The 18,085-nt window shown below is 43.2% G+C and overlaps 1 protein-coding gene across 2 annotated transcripts in view; it reads right to left on the bottom strand.

Annotated features, from left to right (window-relative positions):
* Positions 1-14,319, bottom strand: part of LOC139539619 (KN motif and ankyrin repeat domain-containing protein 3-like) — a 44,736-nt gene extending 30,417 nt beyond the window's left edge. The window contains exon 1 of one of the 2 annotated variants that reach the window (XM_071342721.1): positions 14,172-14,319. The gene's annotated coding sequence lies outside the window, so the exon portion shown is untranslated. The remainder of the gene's footprint in view (positions 1-14,171) is intronic. The other variant, XM_071342722.1, reaches the window with a different exon arrangement.
* Between the last annotated feature and the right edge of the window lie 3,766 nt (positions 14,320-18,085).

Raw genomic sequence — 18,085 nt, 5'->3', positions numbered from 1 at the left:
CAACAACCATAGAGTTATGACCTGCATTAAAGTGATACTTCGGCATGTTAGCAATGAGGCCATTTATCTACTTCCCCAGAGTCAGATGAACTTATGAATACTATTTTTATGTCTCTGTGTCCAGTATGAAGGTAGTTTCGCCATCCAATGCAAACCAGCATTAGTGCAATGACTGGAAGTTTATGGGTTTTTGCTAGTATGGGTATCTAGCGCTAGCATTAGTTAGCAACTTCAAACTGCACTCAGAGACATACAAATGGTATCCACGAGTTCATCTGACTCTCGGGAAGTAGATAAATGGCCTCATTGCCAAAATCCCAAATTATCCCTTTAAATGTTTCCAAAAGTGTCCTTGGGGAAATTGTTAGAAGCACCTGATTGCACTTTAAGCGAGAATAAACAGCATCTCAAGGCACTAGATTCAATTAGTAAATAGGCTCTCTCCCCCAGACCTTATTAGAAAGTTTACATAGGTATTTTAAGGAAATGTATTCTCACACACTGTATATCGTGTGGTAGGGACTCAATCTAATATCCAAGATAGATTCAATTTAATAGTGTTTCAGTGCAATGAAAGCCCATTAAGCAGTATGCTCCTACTCATATCAATAAAATCTTCTCTCTAGGACAACCAGTCCTTTTTTAGGATGGTGTGTCAATCTCCAAGTTGGCCAAATGAGGCCGTATTTATTGTAGCTGGGGATTTTAACAAAGCAAATTTGAGGAAAACGCTACCCGAAGTTCTATCAACACATTGACTGTAGTACTCGCGCTGGGAAAACACTCAACCACTGCTATTCTCTCATCCGGGATACCTACAAGGCCCTCCCCTGCCCTCCGGCAAATCAGATCACGACTCCATTTTGCACCTCCCTTCCTAAAGGCAGAAATTCAAACAGGAAGTACCAATGCTAAGGTCTATTCAACGCTGGTTTGACCAATCGTAATCCATGCGTCAAGATTGTTTTGATCACGCAGACTGGGATATGTTCCGGGTAGCCTCGGAGAATAACATTGATGTATACACGGACACGGTGACTGAGTTCATCAGGAAGTGTATAGGGAATGTTGATGTTGTTCCCACTGTGACTATTAAAACATACCTAAATCAGAAACCGTGGATAGATGGCAGCATTCGCGCTAAACTGAAAGCGCTGACCAGCGCATTTAACCATGGCAAGGTGACTGGGAATATGGTTGAATACAAACAGTGTAGTTATTCCTTCTGTGAGGCAATCAAACAGGCAAAGTGTCAGTACAGAGACAAGTGGAGTGCCAATTCAACGGCTCAGACACGAGATGTACAGTTGTCGGAAGTTTACATACACTTAGGTTTAGAGGTCGACCGATTTTTCAATGCCGATACCGATTATTGGAGGACCAAAAAGGCCAATACCAATTAAATCGGCCTATTTTTTTAAAATGTATTTGTAATAATGACAATTACAACAATACTGAATGAACACTTATTTTATCTTAAAATAATACATCAATAAAATCAATTTAGCCTCAAATAAATAATGAAACATGTTCAATTTGGTTTAAATAATGCAAAAACAAAGTGTTGGAGAAGAAAGTAAAAGTGCAATATGTGCCATGTAAGAAAGCTAACGTTTAAGTTCCTTGCTCAGAACATGAGAACATATGAAAGCTGGTGGTTCCTTTTAACATGAGTCTTCAATATTCCCAGGTAAGAAGTTTTAGGTTGTAGTTATTATAGGAATTATAGGACTATTTCTCTCTATACGATTTGTATTTCATATACCTTTGACTATTGGATGTTCTTATAGGCACTTTAGTATTGCCAGTGTAACAGTACAGCTTCCGTCCCTCTCCTCGCTCCTACCTGGGCTCGAACCAGGAACACATCGACAACAGCCACCCTCGAAGCAGAGTTACCTATCGCTCCACAAAAGCCGCGGCCCTTGCAGAGCAAGGGGAACAACTACTCCAAGTCTCAGAGTGAGTGACGTTTGAAACGATATTAGCGCGCACCCCGCTAACTAGCTAGCCAACCTAATCTCGGGAGTTGATAGGCTTGAAGTCATAAACGGCGCAATGCTTGAAGCATTGCGAAGAGCTGCTGGCAAAACGCACTAAAGTGCTGTTTGAATGAATGCTTACGAGCCTGCTGGTGCCTACCATCGCTCAGTCAGACTGCTCTATCAAAGCATTAATTATAACATAATAACACACAGAAATACGAGCCTTAGGTCATTAATATGGTCGAATCTGGAAACTATCATCTCGAAAACAAAACGTTTATTCTTTCAGTGAAATACGGATGTCACGTTCCTGACCTGTTTTCCGTTGTTTTTGTATTTGTTTAGTATGGTCAGGGCGTGAGCTGGGTGGGTAGTCTATGTTATGTGTTTCTATGTTGGGTTCAATGTGTTGCCTGATATGGTTCTCAATTAGGGGCAGGTGTTTGACGTTTCCTCTGATTGAGAACCATGTTCTCACTGTTTGTTTGTGGGTGATTGTCTTCCGTGTCAGTGTTTGTTACCACACGGGACTGTTTTGTTTGTCTAGTCTGTTCCTGTTCGTGCGTTCTTCGTTTATATGTAAGTTCTCATGTTCAGGTCGGTCTACGTCGTTTTTTGTTTTGTAATTTCTCAAGTGTATTTCATGTTCGTCTTGTTTAAATAAATTCATCATGTCTTCACAACACGCTGCGTTTTGGTCCGATCCCTACACCTCCTCTTCAGAAGAAGAGGAGGAAAACAGCCGTTACAGAATCACCCACCCACCAAGGACCAAGCGGCGTGGGGGAAAGCAGCAGCAGCGATCGCAGGATTCCTGGACATGGGAGGAAATACTGGACGGTAAAGGTCCATGGGCTCAACCTGGAGAATATCGCCGCCCTCGTGAAGAGCTGGAGGCAGCTAAAGCCGAGAGGCGGCGGTATGAGGAGGCAGCACGGAAACAGGAGCAAAATCTGGACTACACTACGTGGGAGAAGATCGACAGGTGGGCGATCGACCCAGGGAGAAAGCCGGAGCCCGCCTGGGATTCTTTGGCGCAGTGTGAGGAGGGATACCGGCGAATGGAGGCAGCACGACGACGCGGTAGGAAGCCTGTTAGTCAAGCCCAAAAATTTCTTGGGGGGGGGGGGGGGGGGCTAAAGGGTAGTGTGGCGAAGTCAGGTAGGAGACCTGCGCCAACTTCCCGATCTTACCGTGGAGAGCGAGAGTACGGGCAGACACCGTGTTATGCGGTAGAGCGCACGGTGTCTCCTGTACGTGTGCATAGCCCGGTGCGGGTTATTCCACCTCCCCGCACTGGCAGGGCTAGATTGAGTATTGAGCCAGGTGCCATGAAGCCGGCTCAACGCGTCTGGTCTCCAGTGCGTCTCCTCGGGCCGGCATACATGGCACCAGCCTTACGCATGGTGTCCCCGGTTCGCCTACACAGCCCAGTGCGGGTTATTCCACCTCCCCGCACTGGTCGGGCTATGGGGAGCATACAACCAGGTAAGGTTGGGCAGGCTCAGTGCTCAAGGGAGCCAGTACGCCTGCATGGTCCGGTATATCCGGCGCCACCTCCCCGCCCCAGCCCAGTACCACCAGTGCTTACACCACGCACCAGGCTTCCTGTGCGTCTCCAGAGCCCTGTTCCTCCTCCACGCACTAGCCCTGTGGTGCGTGTCTCCAGCCCAGTACCTCCAGTTCCGGTACCACGCACCAAGCCTCCTGTGCGCCTCCAGAGTCCTGTGCGTCCTGTTGTTGCTCCCCGCACTAGCCTTAAGGTGCGTGTCCTTAGCCCGGTACCTCCAGTTCCGGCACCACGCACCAGGCCTACAGTGCACCTCAGCCGGCCAGAGTCTGCCGTCTGCCCAGCGGCGCCTGAACTGCCCGTCTGCCCAACGCCGTCTGAGCTGTCCGTCTGCCAAGCGCCACCTGCGCTGCCCGTCTGTCCTGAGTCTTCAAAGCCGCCCGTCTGTCCTGAGACTTCAAAGCCGCCCGTCTGTCCTGAGCCTTCAAAGCCGCCCGTCTGTCCTGAGCCTTCAGAGCCGTCCGCCAGACAGGAGCCGCTAGAGCCGTCCGCCAGACAGGAGCAGCCAGAGCCATCAACCAGTCATGAGCTGCCCTTCAGTCATGAGCTGCCCCCCAGTCATGAGCTGCCCTCCAGTCATGAGCTGCCCTCCAGTCATGAGCTGCCCTCCAGTCATGAGCTGCCCTCCAGTCATGAGCTGCACTCCAGTCCGGAGCGACCATTCCCGGAGTTGCCCCTCTGTCCTGAGCTACCTCTCTGTCCTGAGCTACCTCTCTGTCCTGAGCTACCTCTCTGTCCTGAGCTACCTCTCTGTCCTGAGCTACCTCTATGTCCTGAGTTATCTCCTCTATCTAGGGGGGACCTGTGTTAAGGTTCCTAGACCAGGGTCGGGGGCGAGGATCGCCACTCAAAGGACGCTAAGGAGGGGGACAAAGACAATGGTGGAGTGGTGTCCTCGTCCTGCGCCGGAGCCGCCACCGCGGACAGATGCCCACCCAGACCCTCCCCTAGATTGTTAGGTGGTGCGCCCGGAGTTCGCACCTTGAGGGGGGGGTTCTGTCACGTTCCTGACCTGTTTTCCGTTGTTTTTGTATTTGTTTAGTATGGTCAGGGCGTGAGTTGGGTGGGTAGTCTATGTTATGTGTTTCTATGTTGGGTTCAATGTGTTGCCTGATATGGTTCTCAATTAGGGGCAGGTGTTTGACGTTTCCTCTGATTGAGAACCATATTAAGGTAGGCTGTTCTCACTGTTTGTTTGTGGGTGATTGTCTTCCGTGTCAGTGTTTGTTACCACACGGGACTGTTTTGTTTGTCTAGTCTGTTCCTGTTCGTGCGTTCTTCGTTTATATGTAAGTTCTCATGTTCAGGTCGGTCTACGTCGTTTTTTGTTTTGTAATTTCTCAAGTGTATTTCGTGTTCGTCTTGTTTAAATAAATTCATCATGTCTTCACAACACGCTGCGTTTTGGTCCGATCCCTACACCTCCTCTTCAGAAGAAGAGGAGGAAAACAGCCGTTACAACGGAACCGTTCCGTATTTTATCTAATGGGTGGCACCCATAAGTCTAAATATTCCTGTTACATTGCACAACCTTCAATGTTATGTCATAATTACGTAAAATTCGGGCAAATTAGTTCGCAAAGAGCCAGGCGGCCCAAACTGTTTCATATACCCTTACTCTGCGTGTAATGAACGCAAGAGAAGTGACACAATTTCACCTGGTTAATATTGCCTGCTAACCTGGATTTCTTTTAGCTAAATATGCAGGTTTAAAATCATCCCCCGTTTGGCGAAGTTGGCTGTCTTTGTTAGGAAGAAATAGTCTTCACACAGTTCGCAACGAGCCAGGCGGCCCAAACTGCTGCATATACCCTGACTCTGTTGCAAGAGAAGTGACACATTTTTCCTAGTTAAAAGAAATTCATTTTAGCAGGCAATATTAATTAAAAATATGCAGGTTTAAAAATATATACACTTGTGTATTGATTTTAAGAAAGGCATTGATGTTTATGGTTAAGTACACGTTGGAGCAACGACAGTCCTTTTTCGCGAATGCGCACCGCATCGATTATATGCAACGCAGGACACGCTAGATAAACTAGCAATATCATCAACCATGTGTACTTAACTAGTGATTATGATTGATTGATTGTATTTTATAAGATAAGTTTAATGCTAGCTAGCAACTTACCGTGGCTTCTTACTGCATTCGCGTAACAGGCAGGAGTGCAATGTAAAGCAGGTGGTTAGAGCGTTGGACTAGTTAACAGTAAGGTTGCAAGATTGAATCCCCGAGCTGACAAGGTAAAAATCTTTCGTTCTGCCCCTGAACAAGGCAGTTAACCCACCGTTCCTAGGCCGTCATTGAAAATAAGAATGTATTCTTAACTGACTTGCCTAGTTAAATAAAGTGTAAAAAGGTGTAAAAAAATAAAACATTTGGCCAAATCGGTGTCCAAAAATACCGATTTCCTATTGTTATGAATACTTGAGATCGGCCCTATTTAATCGGCCAATCCGATTAATCGGTCGACCTCTACTTAGGTTAATTATGTGGATATATTGAAGCAACATCTCAAGATATCAGTCAGGAAGTTAAAGCTTAGTCGCAAATGGGTCTTCCAAATGGACAATGACCCCAAGCATACTTCCAAAGTTGTGGCAAAATGGCTTAAGGACAACAGACAAGGTATTGGAATGGTCATCACAAAGCCCTGACCTCAATCCTATAGAAAATTTGTGGGCAGAACTGAAAAAGCATGTGTGAGCAAAGAGGCCTACAAACCTGTTACACCAGCTCTGTCAGGAGGAATGTGCCAAAATTCACCCAACTTATTGTGGGAAGCTTGTGGAAGGCTAACCGAAACATTTGACCCAAGTTAAACAATTTAAAGGCAATGCTACCAAATACTAATTGAGTGTATGTACATTTCTGTGTCACGACTTCGGCCGAAATTGGTACCTCTCCTTGTTTGGGCAGCGTTCGGCGGTCGACGTCACCGCCGATCCATGTTTAATTTTCGTTTTGTTTTGTCTTTATCATACACACCTGGTTTCCATTCCATTAATTATGTTCCTTATTTAAACCTCTGACTTCCCTCTCTGTTTTGTGCGTTATTGTTTGTCATGTGGGTTCGTGTTGTTAGTGCTCTGGATTATTGTGTTTTTTCCTTGTTGGAACTTTACTTATAATTTGAGTACATTTTTGACTATTAATCATATCCGTGTCCTGCGCCTGACTCTGCATTTTCCATTCACCAACACCCTCACATTCTGACCCACTGGGAATGTGATGAAAGAAATAAAAGCTGAAATAAATAATTCTCTATACTATTATTCTGACATTTCACATCCTTAAAATAAAGTGGTGATCCTAACTGACCTAAGACAGGGAATTTTTAATAGGACTAAATGTCAGGAATTGTGAAATACTAAGTTTAAATGTATTTGGCTAAGGTGTATGTAAACTTCCGACTTCAACTGTATGTGGCAGGGTCTACAGACAATCACGGTTAACAAAGGGAAAACCAGCCACGTCGCGGACACCGACGTCTTGCTCCCGAACAAGCTAAATACCTTCTTCGCCAGCTTTGAGGATAACACAGTGCCATCGTAGCACTCATTTCTGTCATCATGAAGTGCTTTGAGAAGCTAGTTAAGGATCATATCACCTCTACCTTACCTGACACCCTAGACCCACTTCAATTTGCTTACCGCCCCAATAGATCCGCAGACTGTGCAATCGCCATTGCACTGCACACTGCCCTATCCCATCTGGACAAGAGGAATACCTATGTAAGAATGCTGTTCATTAACTATAGCTCAGCCTTCAACACCATAGTACCCTCCAAGCTCATCTTCAAGATCGGGGCCCTGGATCTGAACCCTGCCCTGTGCAACTGGGTCCTGGACTTCCTGATGGGCCGCCCCCAGGTGGTGAAGGTAGGAAACAACACCTCCACTTCACTGATCCTCAACACAGGGGCCCCACAGGGAAGTGTGCTCAGCCCCCTCCTGTACTCCCTGTTCACCCATGACTGCGTGGCCACACACACCTCCAACTCAATCATCAAGTTTGCAGACGACACAATCATAGTAGGCCTGATTACTAACAATGATGAGACAGCCCACAGGGAGGAGGTGAGGGGACCGGCAGAGTGGTGCCAGGAGAATAACCTCTCCCTCAACGTCAACAAAACGAAGGAGCTGATCGTGGACTTCAGGAAAAAGCAGAGGGAGCACGCCCCTATCCACATTGGCGGGACAGGAATTGTGAAATACTGAGTTTAAATGTATTTGGCTAACGTGTATGTAAACTTCCGACTTCAACTGTATGTGTGTGACCAATAACATTTTATTTGAATGATAACTCCTCCAATGTCAGAAACAGCCAAGTAGAGGCTTTCTTCGCGGAATATTGGAGCCATTTGCATCATCAACAATAAACAACATGGCCGCTGTAGTGAATGATATCACTCTAGTGGTGTGGGGGCTGTGCTTTGGCAAAGTGGGTGGGGTTATATCCTGCCTGTTTGGCCCTGTCTGGGGGCATCGTCGGACAGGGCCACAGTGTCTCCCGACCGCTCCTGTCTCAGCCTCCAGTATTTATGCTGCAATAGTGTATGTGTCAGGGGCTAGGGTCAGTCTGTTATATCTGGAGTATTTCTCCTGTCTCATCTGGTGTCCTGTGTGAATTTAAGTATGCTCCCTCTAATTCTCTCTTTTTTCCCTCTCTCTCTTTCTCTCTCTTCTCTCAGAGGACCTGAGCCCTAGGACCTTGCCTCAGGAATACCTGGCCTGATGACTCCTTGCTGTCCCCAGTCCACCTGGTCATGCTGCTGCTCCAGTTTCAACTGTTCTGCCTGCGGCTATGGAACCCTGACCTGTCACTGGACGCGCTACCTTGTCCTGGACCTGCTGTTTTGGACCCTCTTTCTACCACAAATGCTGTCTCTAACTCTGAATGATCGGCTATGAAAATCCAACTGACATTTACTCCTGAGGTGCTGACCTGTTACACCCTCTACAACCACTGTGATTATTATTATCTGACCCTGCAGGTCATCTATGAACGTTTGAACATCTTGGCCATGTTCTGTTATAATCTCCACCCTGCACAGCCAAAAGAGGACTGGCCACCCCTCAGAGCCTGGTTGCTCTCTAGGTTTCTTCCTAGGTTCTGGCATTTCTAGGGAGTTTTTCCTAGCCACCGTGCTTCTACATCTGCATTGCTTGCTGTTTGGGGTTTTAGGCTGGGTTTCTGTACAGCACTTTGTGACATCAGCTGATGTAAAAAGGACTTTATAAATACATTTGATTGATTGATTGATTGATGGAGATGCAATAGAAAGACCTCTCTATGGGAGATGGACCCAACTTAACCATGGGGATGCAGACCAAAGGAGATCAAAGGAGATGATTGTACAACTAGTGTTCAGGGAACGGTCAAACCTCAAGTGGCCTTGAATGAATAAGTCAATAGTCTAACTCAATCAAACAATGAACAAAACTCTCTGCAGATTGGATATTCAAGGTGAATGAAAGGTAAAGGGAACAGGCAGAGAAGAAAACTAAACATTTACTATGATGGCATCAAGGTTTCGGAATATAAACCTATATATTACAGAATATAATATATATTTTCTTGTTTTGTTAGACGCTGAGAACGTCCTCAGCATCAGACAGTTTCACTGTCCCCACAACACCCGTCACTACATTTATGGTGGTTCTATTTTTGAAGACAGACACTGTAAGTCATACTCAAGTGTACAGTTGCAGGAACCCGAACATATCCCCCTGTGAGCTCATCAATGTTGCTGAAAGCTTAACATGTTACCGTCCAACACGCGTAATTGTTGTGATTTGCTACAATGAATCTCAAGACATATATAGCAGAACAAGACATCAGTCACTGCTCCTCGAAGGGGTTGACAACAGGCTAAAGCAAGTGCTTTAGCTACTGTCAATCTGAGAAGGGCAATTTCATCTCCTATTAAAGCCTTTAAACCCACTTTTTTGTTTTTTTCCCCACATTGCGTTTTGGTTAAACATCTAACTGAATGACTGAATTAATACATAGGAGGATAGGATAGGAGGATGTTCACATTGCTATGAAGCTGTTTCATATGGATACTTACTTACAACAACAAAGGTTAAATATGACGTTTTACTAAAACTTTGGGGTTGTTCAAATAGATCTCAGGAGGAAATATTGCTTTCAATAACAGTTTGAAAAGCATTGCATTGATGGTGGGAAAATGTGGAGGCAGTGAAGTCATGCTTAAACATAAATAATCACACTCCAAAACTTCACATAAAACTGTTTGCATATTTTAAGAGACAACAGAAGAAAAGCCACCTATATTTTAACTCTGGAGGCTACTGTCTAAGGGCACAACAAGTCAATGCAAAGTCCTATGTACAATAGAGGCCTCTTGTTTGGACAGATATTTGCTGCTCAAATATGATTCATTCTGTTTTACATCCAACCTTAGCTTAGATCACATATGTCAGAGTCAAGGCCCGCGGGCCACATCCGGCCCGCGAGAAGGTTTTTTACGGCCCCTGGGATGATCTTGATTTATTATTAGAACCGGCCCGCAGACCGCAGCAAGCCGGCAGCCCGCAGATCTTTTACACGCACCAATACTACATTTCCCACAATGCAACGGTGACGCACCGAGCAGTAGGCTGCTTCATTTCAATATTTATTGGCACAGCAGTCGTCAGCATCACAGTAAAATTAACTTTCAGATACCCATCAAAAATGGCAAAACGGAAGGTGGACACTGAGAACCGGGGGTTTCAAACAAGGTGGGAGTCGGAGTATATGTTCACGGAGGTAGCTGGAAAACCTGTGTGTCTTCTGTGTGGAGAAAGTGTGGCGGTACTGAAAGAGTATAATCTGAGACGACATTATGAAACGAAACACGCGGACAAAAACAAGAATATGGACATGGAACAAAGGCTACAAAAGGCAGAGGAATTAAAACGAGGCCTCAAATCTCGACAGGCTCTGTTCAAAAAAGCCAAATCACAAGGCCAGGCTGCTGTCAAGGCCAGTTTTATTTTGGCAGAAGAGATCGCTAAATCAGCCCGGCCATTTACGGAGGGGGATTTCATCAAAAACTGCATGATTAAAGTTTGTGACGAAGTTTGCCCAGAAAAAAGGCAACTCTTTTTAAATGTGAGTCTGAGCAGAAACACCATTGCCGAGAGAGTAGACCAGTTGTCCATCAATCTAAAAGAGCAGCTTGTGAAAAAGGGAAAAGATTTCATTGCATATTCCTTGGCTGTGGATGAGAGCACCGACATTTCTGACATTGCCCAGTTGTCAATTTTCATCCGCGGAGTGGACTCCAGCCTAAGCGTGACAGAGGAGTTTTTGGCTTTACGTCCTATGCATGGCACAACTACGGGGCATGATTTGTATGAAGAGGTGTCAAGATGTGTAAATGAGATGGAGCTGCCTTGGGAAAAACTCGTGGGTTTGACAACCGACGGAGCACCTGCGATGTGTGGACACAGGAGCGGACTGGTGGCGAAGATACGGGAAAAGATGCAAGAGGAAAACGCGACAGGTGAGCTGACAGCTTATCATTGTATCATACACCAGGAAGCGTTGTGCGGTAAAGCCTTGAAAATGGAGCATGTAATGAGCATCATCACGCGCACAGTTAACTTTATCAGAGCCAAAGGTTTGAATCACCGCCAGTTCAAGGCATTTCTGACGGAGTTAGAAACGGAGCATGGTGATTTGCCTTATCACACAGAGGTGCGATGGCTAAGCCAGGGAAAGGTGCTTCAAAGATGTTTCGAGCTTCGTGAGGAGATTTGTCTGTTCTTGGACAGCAAAGGGAAAGACACAACACAACTCCGAGACGAAATGTTTCTGTGTGAAATGGCTTTTCTGTGTGACATTACGAGTCATCTGAATGCAATGAACTTGCAGCTGCAGGGTCGGGATCATGTCATCTCTGATATGTACAGTACAGTGAAGGCATTTAAAACCAAACTGACTCTGTGGGAGACGCAGATGCGGAAAGAAAATTTGAGCCACTTTCCCAGCTGCCAGACCATGAAAGAGAAGCTCTCTACCAGTGCGTTCCCGAGCGCACAGTTGGCTGATAAAATAGGTATGCTTGCCGCTGACTTTCGACGCCGATTTGCTGACTTTGAAGCACAAAAAAGCAGGTTGGAACTGCTCGGTAACCCATTTGCTGTTGACGTGGAAAGCTCACCACCAAACCTCCAAATGGAGTTGATTGACCTCCAATGCAATGATGCACTGAGGGCAAAATATGCGGCAGTGGGTGCTGCGGAGTTCGCCCGTTTCCTCCCCGACACAATGCCCCAGCTGCGCATCCAGGCTGCTCAAACGTTGTCTATGTTTGGCAGCACATACCTGTGTGAACAACTGTTTTCTTTGATGAACCTGAACAAAACATCACACAGAAGTCGACTTACTGCTGAACACCTCCACTCAATTCTGAGGATTTCCTCAGCTCAGAGCCTTACCCCGAACATTGATGAACTTGTGGAAAAGATGGGACACCACCAAGTATCACCCTCAACCTCAAACAAGTGAACATTACTGTGCAATCACATATTTAGAGTTTTTACTCAGTTCAAGTTTAAAAGTTAAAGTTTAATATTTGTTTTCACTGCATGTTACTTCTCCTTAAACAAAGTGTTGTTTTTGATTAATAGATTTTTGCACTTTATTTTATTGTATTTCAATCCAATTATATTTTAAAAATATTTCAGTTGAGTGGATGATAGAAAATTGCTATTATTGTTTTTTTCTTTGAAGTAAATTTAGCCCACTTTTGCTAAAATAGAAAATATAGGCTACTGATGGTGCCTTGAATACCGGTTTCTTTCATTTAATGTTCATGTTATGGGGATTTTTATATAAAGGAAATTTGTCTTTTGTGTCTGTTGAAAATTAAAGATTACTGACAGAGCCATAAGAAAATATTGCTTTATTTATCTGATCATATTGGAATATATTTGTTAGGTTTTCAGTAGGTTCAATTAGGTTCACTAGACTATATGCGTCATTTAAAAAATTTTCAATGAACATTCGAACAGTCCGGCCCTCGGCTTGTAGCTAAATTTTTTATTTGGCCCTCCGTCCATTTGACTTTGACACCCCTGGCTTAGATCATTTCTTTCCCACATAACCAGTGAAATGTTTAATTATGTTTGTCTGTATATTGTTGTAGAAATTATCTAGCCTGCATCAATGGTTTATGTTCCATTAAAATATAAACAAACAGATTTAGGAATGTACATCATGAACCAGTATGTTCTTGTAGATGCACAACATTTTGTCATCTTACAATTAACATCTACATTTCAAAGAAAGCCCGATAGTTCACAACATGTGAATTCACGATGAAAGCATATGGAAGTTACAAAACAATGATTCAATGAATCCGAGCTGGCAATAAGACAGTTTATAGCATAGAATCACATGACAGACAACATGGGGATGGTTAGCAGTCAAGTGGATGAATTACAGTCTGGACAAGCCATGTCTGGGGCACAACTCACCCAACAATAAGAGAATCAATTGTGATCACAACAAGCCAATTACACGAAGCTGTGATTAATTTTGTAATCCCCATATCACAATGTGATTATCACAATGTGATTATGTGTGTTATTATGAAGCAAGACACAACTTTCTTGTCCTCCACAGAGTGAATACAATTGACAGCACCACAGATTGTTGCCCTAATGGGGGATGTGCACAGGGGTGGGGGGGCAGTTCACTGACAATGGAGTATTTTCATACCATGTCATGTCTTACTGTTTGATGATGACTTTGTTTAGCTACAACTCCAAATATTTTTTGCTTGGTGTAAAAAAGTTTTTTTGACTTCCTGAGTGGATTATAATCTCAAATGTACTTGTCTAAATCTAATGTCACTAATCAACAGACATCCAGCCTCATGTAACACCTTTATAACGCCTATGCGTTCAGTAGCCTATACATCTATGAAGTACTACTTTAACAGTTATCTTGCATGGGGTGTGTCAATTTCTCTCTCTTCTCAAGACTAAATTCACTATAAAAATGTATAATTAATTTTTGTTAAATTCAAACAGATGTTCTTGGACTAGCCCAGTTTTGCTCAAATGGGGCTCTTTGTGGACCTGACGATACTGTCTTTATGCACACATAGGATATTAATTGTGGCGTTTCATGTGCTGTCTCTGAACAGTGAGCTAAATAAATGCACAACGTTATGAACAATTATTCGTATATAACGTTACTTGATTGGTTATACACAAATATAAACGTACAGTTCATGTTTTAAACTATGGCAGACGGTTTGCTACAGATTTTTCAGAATACAGTTGGTTACAGACAAAATGTATCGTAGGGATATGATGGGCTTCGTACGGGTCGGTAACATTCACAACTATCTGAGCACTATTTTCAATGCACTAAATCAGAAGCGCACACGATATGTTATGTAGGCCTACGTAAAAAGGAAAAGAGATAGAAATCAATCAAGGCATGGTCCATACGGTTGATAGAGCGGCAACTTTACCTGTAACTTACCCTTTTGCTTTTACGCAAATGTTGAGCCCATTTGATAGACTATCGTTCGAGGAATATGTAGTGCATGCAATAATGTATCATTGAAATGTGTTTGTCTTACCTTTCAGACTTCCTAAGGCTTTCTTTTAACTTTCACTATAATTTCTCCGAGCATTGTTGGTAATAAAGTTAGGAAGGAAGGAAAAACATGCCACCCCTTGCGCTTTCCCACTCAGGTTTATGAGTCAATGATAGACAGGCGAATCAACCAATCCGTGCAAGGGGATGTGTGCCCAATAGAAGTAGTAGGGGACAGAAACGGTGGGAAGTTCTTTATACCTCAGTGGAAGTGATTTATGCTACGTATTATGATGTTATAGCCATAATATAAATACTTTTTAATATGTTTCGAAAATTAAAATCAACTTTGCATATGTATCACAATATCTAAAAAATACGTTTGTGGCCAAAATTCTTGAGTCATAATTGAGCAAAAAAAATGTTGTCATGTTGTAGTTGGCCTAGACTAGTGCCAGATGTCAATGGGGAAATTTTGTTGCAGTGTCATGTACACTTTAAACATGTACATGACACTGCAACAAAATTTCCCCATGGGGACAAAAAAAGTCAGTAAGTAATGAGAAATACGTTTTTATTGTTTTGCCAACAGATCTTCTTTCTACATTTTATAAAAATGGCGAAAGTTTCACTACCGCTCTAATTCATAAATGTAGTCTCTGAAGTGTAAAATATACTTTATTTATTTGAACAAAGATGTGTTCATGTTTGCCTTCAAGCTATTTAGTGCATAGTGGAATGTTTTGGAATTAAATTAGCTTGTGATAACTGTATGAAAATAATTATGAAGAATACACATTTGTCTGGTCAAATACCAATGTAAATCAGAACACATTGGAAAGCCTGCATAGGAAAGGATATTGCCTTGATTTGCCATGAAAAGGATGTCAGTGACGTTTAATATGTTCTGCTCAATAGCATTATCTATTTAGAACGATCATGCCTTCATAATCAAAAATAATACACTGAACAGTAAGGTTTTGTTGCTATGAATTACTTTTGCATGATGTTTTTATTCTATGTGATTCAATTGTGTTAACTTCAAAGCATTCATAGGATGTCTGCTCTATTGCAAGTCATTTTGAGGTGACTGTAATAGGACATTGAATCAGAATCAGGAAACATTACAGCCATGCAACAAACAATACTAGGAATTTATCTTGGTGTGTTGGCTCAGAACAAAAACATCATCAATTCAACATCGATACAGATATACAATATAACACTGTAGAAACCACCATTTACACAATACATTCACAGGAATGTCCCCAATGTGAGGTAATGTAATGAGGTAAGTGATGCATGTGTGTGTAGAAAGCGCATGGAGGGCAGGAGTGTTTTGGATAAAAGCAATTGAAGTACTTCCCACTTGAGAATGCAAAGATGTTGGATGGGGAAAGTCACCTTAATATTTACCATTCCTACAATGCCTGGTCAGCATAGTGTGTGTGTGTGTGTGTGTGTGTGTGTGTGTGTGTGTGTGTGTGTGTGTGTGTGTGTGTGTGTGTGTGTGTGTGTGTGTGTGTGTGTGTGTGTGTGTGTGTGTGTGTGTGTGTGTGTGTGTGTGTGTGTGTGTGTGTGTGTGTGTGTGTGTGTGTGTGTGTGCGTGCGTGTGCGCGTGTGCGCGCGTGCGTGCGTGTGTGTGTGTGCGTGTGCGAGTGCGTATATAGCGGAAGCCAGTAAAATGAGAAACTGATTTATTTCATGAGCATCCTTCTTGTACTTGTAGCTGTTCCTTTCTGCTGACCAGCAGTTTTTTAATTACAAACAGAAACAGCTACTACAGATGTTATGTTTTCCAGACAGCAGTAACTATTTTATTGTTCAGTGCTAGTTACAAAAACTCAGTAACTGGGAATAAAATTGCAGTCTGCTAGTATATGTTAAAAAAAATGTAAGCTGAACTATAATCTATAAAGAATTAACCAAGTCTAGGCTTCGCAGAGTAAGAATTAACAAAGTCTATGCTTCGCAAAGTGGGAGGGTCATCTTCAATGCCTTCACTCATCATGTCAACACGTCTCACAATTTCCCCTATTGACCTGGCTGCAACCATATGGCCTAACAGTAGAGAGCACTATTGCATTACAGTTACTGTATTTCTCAGATTGTACAAAGCACTACTTACTGACCAGTAAAGCCTCTAAGGGTAGGGTTAAGATAAATCTGGTCACTGAAGAAAATATTGTTCCATTTTACAAGAGCGTGACAGAGGGAACAGTGCTTGACTAACCACACACGTAGCTGACCAAAGTTTTGTAATGGCTTCCCTGCTCTGTCATGAACATTGAAAATATCTTTGCTTTGATGAATCAGCAGAATGTGTCTTCAAGTAAGAGAGACATCAGCCGTGTTAGAGAGCAGTTGCTGATCAATGATTGAGCAGACTGACTGATCTACAAATAATAATGAGTAGTTATTTAGGATGAAAGGTGATTTGTAGATCATTCAGTCTGCCGTCACCGACTGCTGTGTAGTCGATCTCTGACATAGCCACTATTTTCTAACAGGGTTTTTACTGCGGAAATAGACTGCAAGGAGAAGGCTAAAAGTGGGAAAGGGGATACCAGGGTGAGCACACAGATAGCGCTCCTTCTCTGTGATTTACCAGAGAAACCGAGCCAGTGACACTTACGGGAGATAAATTAAAGGAAAATTTCACCATTATTCAACTTCATATTCATAATCTCCAGCACCACCCCAACATCCATCATATGGGAAAACTGCATGGTTCATTAGTCGTACAACAAAAGGACAGGCAGTGGGGCTGGGGCAAACAAGCACTGATTAATATTGAGATAATTAATAAAGCATATTTTAAAAATCCCTTGGGGATCAACATCCTGAGGAGGAAAAGGAGACTGTTTTTATTGCTCCAATTCTAGGTTACTGTTGACCCTACCTTGGTATGGGTCCAGGGGTAAAACTGATGAGCACAACATGACATTGACACAATGTAACAACAACAAACACTGGCAAAGACCTTCAAGATCCATGAGAGAATGGCATAAGTGATAAATCACTTCAGCTACTAACTTCTACAGTTTCCCATATCTCATTTTAAAATGTCCCTTCCATGTTTAATCACAGTTATGTGTGCCAGTTGAGTAATACAATTAATGTAGGCTAGGTGTCAATGAAGGCCACTGACTAGTTTCCCATGTCTTTTTATTTCCAGGGTTCCTTCTGCCAAGCATTTAGATTAGTTGCGCTTCACAGTTTCATTTTGAGCCATAGATATTAAAAGTCCACGTCTGTTTATTCTTATATATATGCTCAGAGTGAAATGTTTTGAGTGCGAAAATACTAACATAATATTTCTCTCCCAGATCCTTAGTTCATTGACCTCTAAGGTGGAGTGGAGGATGCCAGAGAATGGAGCCAGGATGAGTGTTGTGGGTTTACCTCCAGGTCAGAAGCTGACCCCCGGTTGATGGCCACAGCAGAATAGAGAACTCCCAGGGGATGAAGAGTCCTGGGGTTACTGTTAGACATTTAGCTGAGGTCACTCTCTGACTGATTACCTTTCAGTGAGCCATGATAACATAGTTAGCTTCCACGCTACTGTTCACTGAGAGGCTAAATTACAACAATTACTAGTCATAATAACATCATCAGTTGACCTCTCTATTTATTTTTCCATTCCTGGGGGCCTGTCATGCCAAATAGTGTCCCCCTCAATGGGATTCGATGAGTTCTGACGCAGTGGGGGACACTATTTGAACAGGGACATTATTTGGCATGACAGGCCCCCTTGCTCTGAGACATGGCTGTAGGAGTCTACCATGTCTCAGGGCAAGCAGACCCTTACAGATGTAGGATCTTCATTTGATCACTCTTTTCTTGCCGAGAATTTGCGATACAAACGTGTAGTCTATTCAAGGTTTAAAAATGCTTCTAAAGTTTGTAATTTACACTTAAAATGTCAGACTTGATTTACCCATAACGAAAAATGCA

This window comes from Salvelinus alpinus, chromosome 15, assembly GCF_045679555.1.
Source record: "Salvelinus alpinus chromosome 15, SLU_Salpinus.1, whole genome shotgun sequence".
Lineage (NCBI taxonomy): Eukaryota > Metazoa > Chordata > Actinopteri > Salmoniformes > Salmonidae > Salvelinus > Salvelinus alpinus.
This window is presented reverse-complemented; position numbering and strand designations above follow the sequence as displayed.